We start from the raw sequence: 14560 nt of genomic DNA, 5'->3' as shown, positions 1-14560 counted from the left end.
GACCCATTCAGGCATTTCCAGGAATCTACAATCCATGACTCTATGCGGCTGACCCTGGTTTTTAATCTATCTATGGAATATAGATTATATTTGGTCAGTTTTCCTCCTCAGAAGCTGTGTCCAGATGCCCGTAGCACACTCACACCCGTGACCCCACCACTCCTAAAGGCTATATCTGAGGAGGATAGAAAGTCAGCCTTCCCCAGCATTCCATAGCTGGTGACAGAATCCAAGACCCACCTACCATCTCTTGCTTGGAAAATGACATCACTGTTTTCTCCCTTTCCACATATCCTTTCTCTATTAACCTTTAGTTTCTGTCCTACTGGTGAACCAGCTCCTGGTGACTGTAGCACCAATCTATTTGCTTATTCTGCGGCCCCTTCTCTTCTAGCCTGCACATGCCTTTCCAATGCCCTTCGCAACCCTTCAAGGGCAGTAACCTGGGCCTGAGCACATCTGCAGTTATCTTCCTCCTTATTTTTTGTGTGTCAGCCGACAATATTCTTCTGGGATTTTTTTCATCTGTGAAATTCAGACTATATAGCTCATAGCTTACACAGGGGCCTCCCTTCCCAAAGTACCCCTAGAAACACACAGCCTCGGAACAACTGGTGATGCCTGGCTTTGTGTGGGCACCTATGGCCTGGGGACCCAGCTTTCCTACCTCCTGCAATATCCCTCTTGTTAGCAGTGCCAACATGAAGAGAAAGAAAGGTAAATACCCAGGGCAATGGGTTAACAGGAAATACAGAATTGGCTCCATCCTCAGGAGGGAATTTTCTCCCAGCATTCTCTTCTCCTTCTCTACCAAATTCTCTAGTGTGCTCAGCCTTTGCATTCCCTGAGTGCTCCAAGGAAACAAACAAACAAACAAACAACAACAAAAACCTCTTAGAATGCTTTCCCCCTCCCTTATCAGGACACGGGCTGGACCACTGGCAGTTCTCTGATGGGTCCAAGCGCCCTCATGAGATCACAGGATTTATCCTGCTTATGTGTGTGACTTTCCTCAGGTTTCTTACTTCTTGACAGTGTCACAGAGCAAGCCTGCTGCCTGGGATATGTCTGGAAAGCGGCTGGCTTCCTCAGTACAGGAAAGAGGAGCCAGTCATCAGTGCTAGTGCGGCATTCCAGGTCACTGCATGGGTTGTCTGTTTTCTGACTTGAAGGCTGAGTCTGACGCTTGAGCTAGGCACAAGCACAAAACACAGCATTATGGGTAAAGTAGAGCAGGGCAGAATGAGTTTGTGTATCTACCTTTCTCACAAAAGTTTCAATATTCAGTATGTATGTGGAGGGGGATGGGGAGATAAAAGGTAAAGGAAATAAACAAAGAGCTCCTGTGTAACGTGACACTGGAGACTATTGGGCACAATGGTCCTGAGATAGAAGAGAATTTACTATGGTCTAGGGGCACAAAGAAGCCCGTGTAGGTGGAGCTGACTGGATAAGCTGAGGTGAAGGAAGCAGGGGAGAACAACATCAGTGCAAAGCAATGGTAACAACTACGGCTTTTATATCGAATGTTTTACCCATTGGCCCTCCCACTGCTTTGGGGACCGCAGTGACCCTGTGTCCTCCTCATCACACTTTCTTCTGTCTTGTTTCCAGTAGATTCCTAGAATCCCACAAACAGGCACTCTGAAGCTATTTCTTGAGTATATTGGCCAGAATTCTGTTCCCAGCATTCACTTGGGCTCACCACCAGCATTGTGATTGTCATCTAAATGGTCACCTTGCTTAAGAGTTTCTTCCCTCGTGGGATCTGCTTTCCAGGTGTTTTATGGCTTAAAATTGCCATATGGAACTTCTACAACTGGCAAAAAACAAACAAAAAAACAAAACAAAAACAAAAAACAAACAAACAACACAGCTGAAGGGAACCTTGTGCACATCTGGTACCCACATGTCTAACCTTGGGCTTGATAGCCAGCCAGATAATCCATGATGCTCTGTAGGCAAGTATCTACATGAGACGTCCTAAGTGCTAGAAAATGGTAGTGAAGACACGTGGCTTTCAGCATGGTGCACAGCCATTGTCCTGAAGTGACTTGGATGCCTGCACTATGGTCATCAGACAGTGCTTCAGGTCCATGGTACTTAGTTACCTCAGACATAAGCTCAAACTTACACAGTCCGCAGGATCCTACCTGGGTTCCTGCTGATTCCAGCCACTGAATCCCTCTGTGAACTAGGAGATTCTCCCATTGCAAGGTACTGGTTGCTGGGCTGGAGAGATGGCTCAGAGGTTAAGAGCACTGTCTTGCTCTTCCAGAGGTCCCGAGTTCAACCACATGGTGGCTCACAACCATCTATAATGAGATCTGGTGCCCTCTTCTGGCCTGCAGGTGTACTCGTCAGAACACTGTATACATAATAAATAAATCTTAAGAAAAAAGAAAAAGAAAAAGAAAAAGAAAAAAGAAAGAAAGAAAAGAAAGGTACTGGTTGCACCATTAGTCATCTGCAGAATGTTGGGTGCATCTGACCTTTCTCTGAGCCTAGGTCTCTGTAAATTAAGAACCATTTCAATAGAAAAACAGAATCTTGTACCTTTGTGAGGTCCCTCATCCTTCAAAATCACATGAGCCCATTTTTCACACTTTTTAAATCCATTCTTCTGTTGATAGACACATAAACTGAGTCAAGAACTTGGCTATTGTGGGCAGTGCTGCAGTAGATATGGGTGTGCGGGTATCTCTGTGACAGGATGACTTTGATTCCCTCAGCTAGATACAAGATTGGCACAGCTGGGTCATGTGATTACTCTCTTTTTAGGGTTTTGTTTGTTTGTTTGATGTGTGTGTGTGTGTGTGTGTGTGTGTGTGTGTGTGTGTGTGTGTGTGTCTGTAAGCTCAATCTCATTTCCATTGTGGTTTCACTAATTTACACTCCTGCCGGCAGTGTTGAAGGTTTCTTCCTCCCCCGTCCTTGATGACATCTGTAGTTATTTGCTTTCTTAGTGTCTTAGTGTTTTTGTTGCTGTGATGACACACCCTGAGCAAAGCAACTTGGGAAGGGAAAGGTTTATTTCTCTCACAGTTCCCTATAATAGTTCATCATCAAAAGCATTGAGCCAAACTGCATGGGAAGGTGCCAGGATAGTCTTTATAAGGTGCACAGAAGCCTTGAATGCATAGAACAAAGCCAAATATGGCTGATTTAAATATGAGTGATTTATTGGAAGGATAAGAAGAGCTTAAAGAGTCAATAGCATCTACAGCAATGACCAGCATGGCAGAATAGCTTTAAAGGTGTAATAGTGGCACCCATGCCTTAGTGGTAGCCAGCAGCTCTCTAATTAGACTTAAGATACGATCAAGAGGAAAACTGTGCTGGTTACAGGAAACACAGCCATCTACGCAGGGCTAGTGAAGTAATGGATCTCGGAGAAGAGCCTCAACTGCCACTTTACTAAACCAGCATAAACCCTAACAATATTCTAAGTATTTATCCTTATACCCAAAGATACGTATAGTCCTCTGCCATTGTCAAGGAAACTTATCTTTACACCAGCGACCAACACAGAAAACTACAACTAATCAAAATATAAAGCTATGGAACCCACTCCCAGCCGATTCATCTACTCTATAACTGCTACACTGAAGACTCAAGAGTCTTGTGGAAGAGGCAGAGGAACAGGGAGTCTGCTGAGACAATGTCTCCACTAGAAATGGAGGAAGCTACATCCGCGGAGTATCATCAATGTGGCTGCCTAAGCAAGACTTGAAGAAGGATGATACTTCAGAAGACTGGCAACATGAAAAGGGGAGGAAGCTCAGAAAGCCTCAACGCCACACAGAGAACTACAGGCAACTAAGGAATACCGAGAGTGAAATAGCCTCCCCCATGGTGGATGACACCAACTGGCTGTCTAAAAGCAAATGGTCAGCCCTGAAACATATACATACAAGTGACATATAAACTGAGCAGATTGTATTACATATTTGGGAATACTGCCCTTCACTACTACCACCACCACCCATAATAATTACAGAAAAAGGTTGTGAATTAGAGAGAACAAGGCAGGGTACATGGCAGGGGTTGGTGGGAGGAAAGATCAGGGGAGAAATAATATAATTATTTTACAATTTGAAACAATTTTCTGTCTCAGAAAACCACAAATTAAAATTTTTTCTTTTTCTTTTTTTTTAAATTTAATTATTTTATTTTATATTTTAGGCATATTTAATTGCAGCAACTTTTTTTTTGCGGGGGGGGGGGGCAGGGGAAGGTCTCCTGATGATAATTAGCTCATGACAGGGAGGCATGTTCACAAGTAACAATGTGGTGGCAGGTGTAGGGAGCTGGGAAAGACCACATCTTTAACCACAGCAACAAAACAGAGAGAGTAAACCAGAAGAGGGACAGGCTATGGCCTCTGGAAGCCTGTCCCCTGTGACATCCTTCCCCCAGCATGGCCATACCATTTCCTCAGACAGCACCACCAACTGGCGACCAAGTGCTCAAATACTTGGGGACATTATCATTCAAACCACCACAAAGTGATGAAGAGAAGCCATCTGAATTTACCTTTCCCATCACTGAAGATGCAGAGTGTGATGGTTAATTTCCTTGGTCAACTTTATTAGCCTGAGAAAAGCCTAGGCTACTGAGGCATGCCTTCGGGTGTGCCTGTGTGTATATTTTTTCAGAGGGTTAACTGAAGAGATGTTTCATCTTGAATGTGGGCAGCAACATCCAATGGACTGGGGTCCTTGACTGAAAGGGAGAAAAGAAAAGGTTGGCTGAGTGTGTCATTCTTTCTTTGCCTCCTTACCTGCAACAGTGTGAGCAAGCAGCCTCATGTTCATGCTATCATGCCCCCTTCCATGATGGACTGTGTACCCTAAAACTGTGAGCACAAACAGATTCTGTAGGCTCAATTTTCTTAGCAATTTTATTATGAACTTATAAACCGAGAGTACCTCACTTATAACCCAACTAATCTAAACAACAGGAAAAGAGGATTAAAGAATACAATAATGGAACCGGAAGGATATCAGTTCTGAGGAACGATCCTGCTGGCATAATCAGCAGGATTTTTTTCTGCTTGAACATGGAGCAACCAGAACCTGGAGCCTCAGGCAGAGCCCAGAGCCCCGAAGCCTTCCCTTGAGTGGTTTTCTCTAGGAGCGACTCAAAGCAGAGCGATGAACAGCCAAAACTATCCCAAGTCTCCAAAGGCCCGCCTCCTGTTTTTGGCTCACATTTATACCTCCTCTCAGAATTTGTTCAAGGATGTTTTTCAGATGGTTAACAACCAATCTCCCCCACATGGTGATTCAACTTCTAAGGGGATAAACATCACCTGCTCCCTCACAAGTCTTTTTTCTCATCCCCCACATGTTTTCTGTATAGATCAAGATTCTTCCTCCCTTGAGTTGTTGTCATTATTGGGGCACAACAACAACAACAAAAAAAGACAACACACAAGGCAATTGTGGTTTCTACTAATAATAAATTGAGCATTCAGTGGAATGTGGAATCAAAGTGTGCAATCCTCCCCCCCTCACTACCCCAAACCCTCTACCTATATCCTCACACTTTAGAATAATGGCCACATACAAAGAGGAGAGTAGGAAGCCCAGCCATTAAGCAAATATTTTCTGAACACCTACTCTGCGCCAGGCATTTTGTAACCACTGGGGTTGTCATGGAGAAAAGCCTGAAGCAGAAGATGGAGACACCATGCCATGTACAACAGAGTAATAGGCATGCATGGTTCAGTTCTGTGGAAACACGGCTCAGTCCTTCCCGATACTTCCCAGAGAGACACTTCAAAGACGGTGACACAATTCAGATTTTTAACTCAACAGCACGGAAATGGAAACGGATGCTTTGTGATGCTGTGTACACCCGTATCTTTCTTTTCATTCATTGGGCCAATCAAGAAATAACTCATTAGGCACCTAGAAGGTGTGAGACTTTGGAGTTTGCTAGTTCAGAGGAAAACCAGCCTTGATTCTACATAAAGGGATACCATAGAAGGGGGTTGACACAGGCTTCTCCTGAGTTCTTCCCCAACCCTAGGCTTATACAGATCGTATTAGTCAAGTTAGGTTCTACTCCTGTGTAGCCCTGTTACCCACACAGGAGAATATGGAGCAGCCAGGGACCACCTTTGCTTCCTGATCTTATCTAGTCTTGAAAACATTTTGTCCTTTCTGCAAAACTCTTCTGTCTTAGGGTTCCTAATGCTGTGACAAAACACCATGAGCAAAAACCAAGTTGGGGAGTGAGGAGTTTATTCAGCTTACACCTCCACAGCATTATTTATCATTAAAGGGACTCAGGACAGGAACTTAAACAGGGAAGGATCCTAGGGATAAAAGCTGGTGCAGACACCATAGAGGAGTGCTGCTTACTGGCCTGCTTTCCTGGTTTGCTTCCCCTGGTTTGCTCAGCCAGCTTTCTTATAGAACCCAGGACCACCAGCCCAGGGGTAGCCCCATCCACAATGGGCTGCACCCTTCAACATCACTAACTAAGAAAATGTCTTCCAGCTTGGTCTTATGGAGGCATTTTCTGAATTGAAGTTCCCTCCTTTCAAGTAGCTCTAGCTTTATTCAGGTTGACATGAGATTAGCCAGCGCACCTCTCCTTTGATCAAGCTCTCTGCTTGTGATACAACCTGTAGGAGCCATTTAAGGAGAAGGGAAGGGAAGGGACCCTGAAATCCCCAGACTCCGCAAAAATTCTTTCATATTATCAAGCTCAGTCCTAGCCAGGTGGAGTTAGCAGTTCAGAACTGCCAACTAAGCTTGGGGCATGGCCGTAGCATGGGGCTGTGAGGCATGCCCATCCCTTTCTGAGTCTTTCTCAATCTGAGACTACGCTATGCATCTTACAGTTCCTGAGAGACTTTGGCCCTCCTTCTCCCCCTTCCCCATGCAGTCCGGCCTGCCTTCCTCTTCCATACATCCCTTCCTCCTTGATCTCCTTCTGAACTCCCATCTATGTCCCCAGAAATCACAGATTTCACTTCTTACCCTCAGAGGCAGCCTCAGCACCTCCCGAGAGTCCTAAGCTTCCTCCCTGGCTTACAGTGAGAGTCGAAATAAGGCCCTTCATCCCTCCTCCATCCAGCCTTGCCTCACACAAATATGTCCTTCCACGGGCAGTGGAACCCTTTAGGAAATATCTAAAGAGATAGCTTCATGGGCAGGCAACGTGCAAGATGCAGGAGAAGGCTTGCAGAGATCGAACCTACATCTCTGCTTTCTGTTCCCCCGGGGACCTCACACAGCGTTCCACCCTGTCTGAGGATTTTGAAAGAGTCTAGTGAGGCCCCACCTTGGCAGAGAGCCCCCCTCCCTTCCCCATGCTCTCTTCCTGTGTTGTGACAGGTGCTACTCCGATACCCTTGGTACCTAGCTCTCAAAGAAGAAAACAGATCACCCATCACTGGGTAATTATAGAGCAACTGAAAGGCCATTTAGCTACTGTGTGATAAGCAATAGACTATTTTAATAATAACCAATTACCATACATTATAGTGTATCATTTGGCATTTGATGATCTACTGAGGTCTCACCTGCTCCTTTCCATACGAAGCATTTCACGGCTGTTCACACCTTCCCCAACAGAAGTTGTGTCACTTTCTAATCGAAGCACTATTTTTAGGAAAGAGTTAGGGAAAGTTTGCAGAGGTGGTGCAAATTATATCATGCCAAGCCTAAGCCTGCATTCTGCCAAGCATCTCCCCTGACAGCGCTCCCACTCCAAAGTGCTCGACAGGATGGGGAGTAAGGTTTGTTTCATGGTCTGCATTAGCCTTTTAGCACCAGTGAAGGGACAAACTTGGAGGCCAGCTGTCCTGACAGAAATGCCCTTAACACTAATAGGTGCCATGCTTCCATTCTGCCTGCTTCTTGGATGCATTCTCACTGCCTACAGAGCTTGAAACCACAGGCTCAGCATCCTGATGTAAATCCTGCCCTGGTCACAAGATCAGACTTTGTCCAGTCCAAGGTGGGTCTTCAGTGGGCCAGGGAAGAGGCCCCATCAGCCTGTGAGATCTACTCAGCCCATTCTCCTTGCAAAAGGTCCCTTCCTTTTTCTCTTTCTTCACTTTATGTGCATTTGTATGTATGGTGGCTTGAGTGAGACGTCCCCTAATAGCGCTGGGCATTTAAATACTCGGTCTTCAGTTGGTGGGTATCTGGGGAGGACTTGAAGGCGTGGCTTTGCTGGAGGAAGTATGTCTCTGGCGGAAGGCTTTGCGGTCTCAAAAGATTCAGCCATTTCAAGTCTCTGCTTCTTGTCTGTGGGTGAAGATCTGAGCTCTCAGACGTTGTTCCAGCATCAAGCCTGCAAGCCTGCTTGTTGCCATGCTGTCTGCCATAATGGTGAAGTGCTCGTATCTCCCTAACCCTAACCCTAATTCTAACCCTAATGTAAGCCCAAAATAAACTCTTCCTTTCATATGTTTTGTTGCCTGTAGTGTCTTATCACAGTAATAGAGAAGTAGCTAAGGCAGTGTGTGTGTGTGCAAGTGCATGTACACATGTATGCATTTGCACATGGAGGCCAGAGGTTGGCAACAGATGTCTTCCTCAATCTCTCCACCTTCTGTTTTGAGATATGATCTCTCACTGAACCCAAAGCTCACTGGTTTAGCTGTGCTGACTAGCTTAGGAGCCCAAGAGTCTCCCTACCTTCTCAGCACTGGGCTCACGGTGTTCGTGCTGTACTCAGCTTTTGGTAAGGTACCAGAGATACAACAGCTGTGGAGCAGACCCCTTACAAACTGAGCCATCTCCTTAGGCCATTCCTCAAACACAGCCCGCCACGCAGACGGCCATGTCCACCATGCCAGCCATGGGCCTAGTAACCATCTCCACAGTAATGTCCGTTGTTCTCTTTAATTGGGGCATTTTGTTGATATTTATATTTACGTTTATGTGCATGGATGTTCCGCCTGCACGTTGACTGTGCATCACACATGTGCTTGGTGCCTATGAAGGTGAAAATGAGAGCACCGATCCTCTGGAACCTGAGTTACAGGCAGCTGGGACCCACCATATGGTGCTGGGAATCAACCCCCTGAGTTCTCTGGAAGAGCAGCCAGTGCTTTGCACTGTTGAGACATCTTCTAGCTCCACCTCTATGTTCTTTATGTGTTAAACTCCATGCAGAACCTTAACCACTAACCCTTTTTTTGCCAAAAGGATTCTGGGGTCCTCATGAGAAATTTTTATCTCTTTCTCTCTCACATTCCCTCCCTTCCTCACTCCGTCCCTGTCCCTCCCTCCCCCCCCCCCTCTCTCATGATCAACCTCTAACAAACCTCACTGTTATAGGTTTTACGATGTACAATATTCTGGCGCTGTCTCTTTGGGACAGCCCTGGGGCATGGAGGCTCACTCTTTTGCCTTCATAAACTATCTGTGGTTTAGCCCGTCTGATGCTACTGTCCCTGTCTCACCCAGTTGCTTTTATGCTGACCCAGTCACTCCTTCACCGAGTGCTGGTCCTGAGTTACTGTAATGGCTTCCCCACTGGGTTCCCGGCTCCCATACTGTTCCCCTGCATCATTCTCTTCACCAGAACAACTGTATGTGCTTGCAAGAGACCCCTGAGTTAAGGCCTGTTGACGGCTGATGCTCCATCATAGGAGGAGGAGGTGAGGAGAGCCATTGGACCCTCACCTTAAAATTCTAGCCACTTACACCATTTGTCTGTAACTCTTCCCAAATTGCATATGGCCTGGTGTCTCCAGAGGCAATAGAGGATAAAGGCTGTGGAAGGTGAGCCTGAAGGAGCGAATCCATCTGTGCAGCTGTGGAGAAGTCACTCCCCATGCTGGGGTGAGGCTTTTCAGTGGTGTGCTTGCACTGGGGTCATTCTTTCTTTCTTTTTTTCTTTCTTTCTTTTTTAAAGATTTATTTATTTATTATGTATACAGTGTTTTGCCTGCACATACACCTGCACACCAGAAGAGGGCACCAGATCTCACTATAGATGGTTGTGAGCCACCATGTGGTTGCTGGGAATTGAACTCAGGACCTTTGGAGGAGCAGGCAGTGTTCTTAACCTCTGAGCCATCTCTCCAGTCCTCATGCTTTTGTAAGTACCCCTTCGCCTGCATTCTGTAAGTTAGCCAGATAAACTGGTCATTTCACAGGGCGTGACTTGAACCCCTCCTAACTGACACCAGCATCTCTGGAGGGTTCCTCCCTGCAAGACCATCTCAACCGTGAAAAGCAAGAGCAGGGCCACTGCAGCTCCTCATCACTCAGCCTGTGATGGGCTCCGCGGCCTCCTCTCTTCCCTCTCGTTGCCTCTCTTGCTCATAGGGTCTCCTCTCTCTCTGCGAATCTTTGCCCACTATGCCTCATGCTGTTCCAGTAGCTTCTTTCCTTCCACAAGCCATTCAATACCAGTTATCAGTCAGCTTTAAGCAAGGCTCAGGAGTGTTTTCCCTAGGCTTGTACCATGAGTAACCATTGCTGAGAATGGGGGGTGACTTACGATGGCCTCCCCAGACACAGCTGGATACTGACCTCAGAGCCAAGCACCAACTGGCTTCCCTTCTGGTTGTTTGGGCCTTATTTCCTGCCCTCCAGCCTGGGGGTCAGTGGGATTCTGGTATTCTGAATTCCCGTGCCTATTTTAGGCGGAGTTATAGTATATTTCTGTCTGCTCTGGCCCACCCTGTGGGCAGCTCTTGAGTCTTAATGGTGAGTCAGATGTAGCTTCTGAGTCACTCTGGAAAAGACATAACCTCACAAGCGAAACCACAGAGGCCACCCAGGGATTCAGCAGTATAGCCTGACTACTGAGTGTGTGTCAGACATTGGTAACATGTGATGAAATAGGCAATTGGCTCCTTGGAGGGGCTGAAAGTGTGAGGTCACAATCCAGTGCACATGCATGTGATAGGGAAAGAGGAAAGAGCAGGGACATGGACATTTGGCTTGGCCTTCAGGGTTGCCATGTGTCTGCCTGTGAATGTCTCCCTAAACCAGCAATGTTTAAACTGAAACATAAAATTATACTTCTCCAGGAAACGAAATAGGTTTGAATGTGTGTGCTGGGTCTGTGAGGAGAGAAGTGAGTACAGTTTCCAAATTGGGTGGGGAGGTATCTATGAGCATGTGATTTCAGAGGATGCGAGGAAACTGTGGTGATGTGGATCGGATGTTGTAGAGATGAAAGATGATAAGGCGGAGAAAAGAGGCTCGTGAGGCTGCTACCCAGGCCTGGAGCATGGAGGATGCTGTAGATCATCTTAGGGAGCCTGATATTTACCTTATAGCCTTATAGTGTGGCTGACAGACTTTAAACTGAGGGAAAACATGGCTGGCTCCACAATAGGTGTGTGGACAGCATGCCAAGGGGACAGAGAGGGAGGTGGTTCATTCTTCGGAAGTTGAAGGCTCCTCAGACATGCATCTTGAGAGCTTTTGTTAGTTTAACATTTCTTATTCTTCTAAGTCCTTGACCAAAGCACTTTAAGGAAGGCAAGAAGGGTTTATTTGGGGCAATGATTTGCGGGTACAATTGTTTGTGGTATGGACAGTGTGACTATGAAAGTCATGCCACATCCATTACCAGGAAACACAGGGAGATGGAGGCTGGTGCCTGGCTTAGCTTCTCCTTTTTTTTATCAAGCTAGGACCCTAGCACATTGATGGTGTCATCTGCACTTGTTGTGGGCCTTCCTCTGGCTAAACACATCGCAAACATGCTCCATGCTATGTCTCTTAGGCAATTCCAAATCTAGTCAAGGTGACAATGGCGATCAGCCATCATAGTGTGCAAGAGCCTCCTCCCTCTGAATGCTCTCTTGCTTCTGGACTCAGAATCAAAGCCTTGCTGGGGGTCTGCTAAGGACATCTAGAAGCCCAGCCTTGCTTCTGGTGGCTTTCACATTTCATAGAACCTGTTTTCTATCCCTGCAAATGGGTTCTGGCTTGCCACTGCAGGCCAGTAAGGTGCTGTCACCCCACATCACTGCAGCCTCGCCACAGAGCACATCTACAGTGCATCTTCTCCTAAGCTCGACTCTTCCCCATGCTGTGACTTGTGGCTTCTATTGCTACAGCTCAGATTACAGGTAATGTGAGAAAGTCCAGCCATGACAGGGGCACAAGCACAGCATCCTGAAGGAAATACCCTGTTTGTCTAGTACGGCATCCCTCACCGGTCATCCCAGCACTCCAGAGACCAAGGTAAAATATTCATGAATCTGAGAAGCTTGAGCTACCTAGAGAGACAAAGGCTGGGGTCAAGGGAGAAAGAGGAAGAGAAGGAAGCAAAGGCGGAGGCAGAGGAAAGAGGGGGAAAGGTGGAGGGAAGGAAGAAGGAAAACACAAGCAATAACCTCTCGCCTCCCACTGTCATCTTGCCCTTTAAGGATTCCAGCATGGTAGCTATGGTGATCTCTGGCTAGTTAGCTGCCCTCTCTGCCTTCCACACTCTCTTCATGAGTGAGAATAAGAATTTCGTTATAGGCTCATTGCAATTATTCAGGGACTTAACACCCATCCAGCTTTTAAAAGTGTCTGGCGTAGGAAAGTCAGGCTCTATTGTTACCAAGGATAGCCCTGTTGGTGTAGAATAAACTAGAAGGCTGTGCTGTGAGAGGACAATCCAGAAAGAGTGTAGGGATCGGGAAGTAGAGGGAAAGTCAACTTAGTAGGAGTCCTCGCAAGTGAATAGACTTCAAAGCGTCTCTCTACTTTAACTAACTTTCTTAACAGGCAGTGTTCCCGTCATGTAAGGCATCGCTTCAGTTGTCATTACTGTTGGCTTGTCACTCCTGAGGTTTCATCAGACTCCCCTCACGTGGAGCAATTAGAGTTAGGGAAAGAAACATGGTGATTGGATGCAGACTGAAGTAAATTTGCAAGCGAGCCCCACCACGCCTGGCCCTGTGAGTTGGGGAAAGCTCCGTGAGACGCGGGCTCAGCATCTGGAGGTGGGCACTGGAGCACAGCGGAGCTCTCTGGAAGGAAGATTTGAGCATGAGGGTCATGCGGATGCCTCTCACCTTCTTCCTTGGGTGATTTGAGGCCTCCCTTTACAGAGCCGAGTCCTTGGCAGGACTGTGAGGGTCAGAGGAGCACACAAGGAGAGACAGTGGCCTCCTTCAGTCCTGCTGCCCTCAGGCTGGGCTGTCAGCCCAAGAGTCATTAGCAGGTGGCAGGGCAGAGCGCGGGGCCATCCGTCAGAGGAGAGTGGCTGCCACAGTTCCTGGGATGCAATGGTGCCCCGAGGAGCCATTGGCAGTAATGATGATGGGTATTTAAGCAAATGAACTGTTAATGAGCAGGCAGAGGTGAGCTGCCTCCCAGACCAGCTGGAGCCCCGAGTTAGCAAAGGATGGTGGGGTAGGAACAAGGGGAGCCAAGACAGGAAAGAAGTTTCATCCCTTAGCAAGAAATAGGCTCCTGTGGGGAGGCTCGGTCGGCCCTAGGTGGCTATGCCCTATCTGTTCTTCACTAACCCAGGTCTCACCATCACTCTCATGACTTCTTGATGCTGCTCCTTTCTCCTCAGCCTTCTAGATCACAGGGGGGACAAAGTTCCTAGTCGGAAGCCACATCAAGAAGTAAGGAAGCACAGAGCTGCTGGCCAGCTGGCTCCAGTCTCATGGGGACTGGGGACTGAGAGACTACAGAACATAAGAAGTCATGTGACCAGCCTACTGTCAGAATTATTGTTACAGTGCCGCGTGTGGGTGCCAAGTACACGTCAGACACTGTCCTGAACTCATAATGAGCATTGCGGTGGGTGGTACCTGCATTTTGCGGAGGAGGAAACTGAGGCTCAAAGAAATGAAATGACTAGCTTGGGGATTAGGGCACAAAGCCGTGTCTAAAAACCGAGGCAAAGAGTGACGCTGGGGAACCTCAGAAGGGCAATCTTTTTATCACCCAAAAGAGAAAATACAAGGCCAGAGGCTATGGGGGTGCGGCCTGAGGAAACATGGAAAGGATCAGGGCACTATGCCGTCCCTTCCACTCACACAGGATCTGACGGACAGGAAGTGGACGCCGAGGTCTTGTCGGTGGCCGTGCTTGCTCTGTCCTCTGCACCTTCACTCCCCTGCTCTTCCATCCCTCCAGCCCAGTGGTTTTTAACCTGTGGGTCAAGACCCCTTTGTGTGTGTGTGTGTGTGTGTGTCAAACAACCCTTTCATGGAGGTCCCTGTCAGATATCCTGCATATCAGATATTTATGTTATTATTCCTAACAGTAGCAAAATTACAGTGATGAGGGAGCAATGAAAATAAATTTATGGTTAGGGGTCACCACATCATGAGGAGCTGTATTAAAGGGCTGCAGCATCAGGCAGGCTGATAACCGCTGCTCTGAGCCCTCTGAATGCCCAGCAGGATAACACTTGTGAGCTACTGGAAGGTGCGCCTGGGAGCTCTGCTTTCAGACAGAGCTGCAACATTTTTGCAGGCTGGCCTCGGACAAAGTCCCCAAGGGTTCCAAACCTGTTTCCCCAAATGTGAGACGCAGCAGTGAGTAGTTTTGAATCCTTGGAGTTAATTAGTGCAGGAAGTATTATTACTTCTGGTCCCTGACTCCTGACAGCA

At 47.2% G+C, this 14560-nt stretch overlaps 1 long non-coding RNA gene across 1 annotated transcript; it reads right to left on the bottom strand.

The window, feature by feature from the left end:
- Positions 1-4542: 4542 nt before the first annotated feature.
- On the bottom strand, positions 4543-10644 carry LOC311581843. Its single transcript, XR_014773894.1, has 3 exons — positions 10512-10644; positions 7541-7619; positions 4543-4725 (listed from the first exon to the last, which is right to left on the bottom strand). It is a non-coding gene; the product is annotated as an uncharacterized lncRNA (long non-coding RNA).
- Between the last annotated feature and the right edge of the window lie 3916 nt (positions 10645-14560).

The sequence above is a fragment of the Acomys minous genome, assembly GCF_964271855.1.
Source record: "Acomys minous genome assembly, chromosome: 2".
Taxonomy (NCBI): domain Eukaryota; kingdom Metazoa; phylum Chordata; class Mammalia; order Rodentia; family Muridae; genus Acomys; species Acomys minous.
Note: the sequence above shows the minus strand (reverse complement) of the source record. Positions and strands in the feature narration are given on the sequence as shown.